Below are 2,932 nucleotides of genomic sequence, written 5' to 3' on the forward strand. Positions count from 1 at the left end.
AGTAGTAGGTGTAGTAGGGTGTTTTATCCTGGAGATATCCGTCCTGTGAGGGCTATAGCATCACTCTTGAGTGTAGCCGGGCGCTAATGTCTTAAGGGCAACGTGTTGAACACGTGACTCACTCTGTTTTTCCAAAGTTTTGCCTTGTTGCTGTTGTGGAGATATGAGCTCGTTCGTTTCCAATCGATCACTTCCATTATAAAGGAGCTAAGTATCAATAACTTTTGCTTATTTGATTTTTCTTTTTTTATTATTGCACCCAACAATCTTAAGACATTATAATTTGTAATAATCGAAAATGGTTGGTTGGTTTGTGAATCATGGATGTTAATTGTGGAGTGAAAAACAAAAACAATTTTTTGGTCAGCTGTAGAGTTTCGAGATTATCTTAACCTAGAAGGAATTTCGATGAACCCTTTTGACACAACGTAGTAGACATCCTGATAGTTACCCACGTAAAATTTCAGAATTTTTGGAGTTGTAAAAGTATTTTTTTGATATTTTACAAAACAGACAAATGTTCCTGAAAAATTCTGACGGGCAAACTTTTGTTGTTAACTAAAGTATTTTTTTGGGGTAACATGAGTTTTTTGATATGGTGGTTCAAACGAAGTTTGTAAATCTAGATATTATCTTCAAAACTCATATTTTATCTTCCGTTTCGGAACTAAGGTTTGTGAGATGTGGTGTATTAGGTGATTGGGAAATTACCGTGTCCGTGGTCAGAGTATAAACGAAGATTGTGACATGAAATTGAAAAGGAACATGGCTACCAGGCGCATGTGGATGAACACAAGTCTTCCAAAGCTGACAAAGGCGAGAACATCAAACACAACTCTAAGCGTAGTCTTCATAAGAAAGGTATGTTTCGTAAAACTGAATCCGGCATTACTTTAATTAAGGGTGATTGTTATGTTTGTAAAATTCCTGGCCATACGGCAGTAAAGTGTAGACAACATAAAACCTTAATAAGTAAAAGTTAATGCTAATTTAGTTGAAACAAATTAGAACGAGTTCATTGACATGATGTCGGAAGTTATTTTAATAACCAATGTGAGAGACTGGTGGGTGGACTCTGGAGCCACTAAGTATGTTTGTTGAAACAGAGACCTGTTCACCTCTTATCAGAGGATAAGGGATGTCGAGAAACTCTATATGAGTAACTCATCTGCGACAGAGGTTGCATAAAAGGGAAAGGTCGAGCATAAGCTCATATCTGTAATATTCTCACACTGAATGAAGTTTTCATGTTCCGAGCATATGAAATCTTGTATCTTGTTCTCTTGAAGATGGTAAAATTGAAGATCTTAATTAAATGTGGAAAACTTGTTATAACTAAGGGTATTGATTTTTAGGCAACAGTTATAGGACTTAGGGTCTATATAAGTTTGAAGGAAAATCTGATGAAGTGAACATAGTTGATTCTTGTGCTTTCTTTTGTGTCTTTGAATGTTTTGCATGGTAGACTTGGAACCGTAAAATTATAAGTCAATGTATAAACTGCCTAGCATAGGCTTCGTACCCAAATTTAGTTTGGATCTTGAACACAAAAGTGAAATGAATATGCTATAAAATCTTTTAGCACAAATGTTCAGTAATTCTAATCCTTAGAATTAATTCAGTTAGGCCTAGTTGACATGAGTTCAACCCAAAACCACTATGGTAAAAGATGGTTTATAACTTCCGTAGATGATTGTACGAGGTACTATCTTGTATACTTGCTTAGGGATAAGGATGATGCCTTAGAAGCCTTAAGATGTATAAACTTGAAGTTGATAACCAATTAGAAGCCTTGAACATATTAATTGTATCCTTAAGGAGATCATAATTACCATGTTGATTAGTTCAGGATTACCTGCGGTCTTGTGGGAGGAGGAAGTCCTCTTAACTAGTATATCCTGAATATAGTACCCTTAAGGATCAGATGAAACTCCATATGATTTATGGAAAGGTAGATGACCTTCTTATGAATATGTCAAAGTGTGGGGGTGTTTGACTAAGATTGTCATTCCTCTTCCTAAAGAAGATAGAAACCAAAAATGGTGTCTTCATATAAGGTATGCTGAGTATACTTCTACATATAGATTTTTGGTTGTGTGTTCTGATTTTTCATACTTTGGTGTGATTTTTCTGACTTTGTTGTGAATACTATTACATAATCTAGGGATGCTGAGTTCTTTGAACATGTTTATTCTTAAACCTGTACCTCATTAGAGATGTGTTGTTGATCCCCTAGATTTATTTTCAAATAGTCAGAACTTATCTTAAAGGAAGATGAAGTTAAGGTTGAGCCTAAGAGAAGTAAAACAATTAGACTTGAGACTTCTTATGAAGCCGACTTCATAACATGCCTAGCGTAGTCTAAGCCCTGGACTTGTAAAGAAGCCTTGATATCTACTGAAACCCCATTCTGGTAAGAAGCTTCATTTAGTGAAATGGACTCAGTCCGTCGGAACCTGACTTGGGAGGTTTATAGTTTACCTCCAGAGAGTAAGACCATGAGATGTAAATGAGTCTTTAAGAGGAAACATTAGGTATATGGAACTGTAGAAAAATATTAGGCTAAGTTGGTAGCTAAAGGCTATAAACTAAAAGAAGGTGTATATTTCCTTGATTCTTATTCACATGTGACGAGATTTACTTACGTTGAGATGCTAATTGTTATTGCTGTCATAAACAAATTAGAGATACATCAGATGGATGTTAAGACAGCTTTTCTAAAATCGTGAATTAGATAAAGAAATTTACATAGACCAACCTGAGGACTTTGTAGTGAAAGGTTATGATGACAAAGTTTGTAAGTTGAACAAAATTTTGTATGGTTTATAAAATAAGCACGTAAACAGTGACATGGAAAATTTGATCATGTGATAATGTGTAGTGGATTTAAGTTAATGAATCTGACAAGTATATTTACAAGTAACTTGTTAAG

The sequence above is a fragment of the Papaver somniferum genome, chromosome 6 (genome assembly GCF_003573695.1).
Source record: "Papaver somniferum cultivar HN1 chromosome 6, ASM357369v1, whole genome shotgun sequence".
NCBI lineage: Eukaryota > Viridiplantae > Streptophyta > Magnoliopsida > Ranunculales > Papaveraceae > Papaver > Papaver somniferum.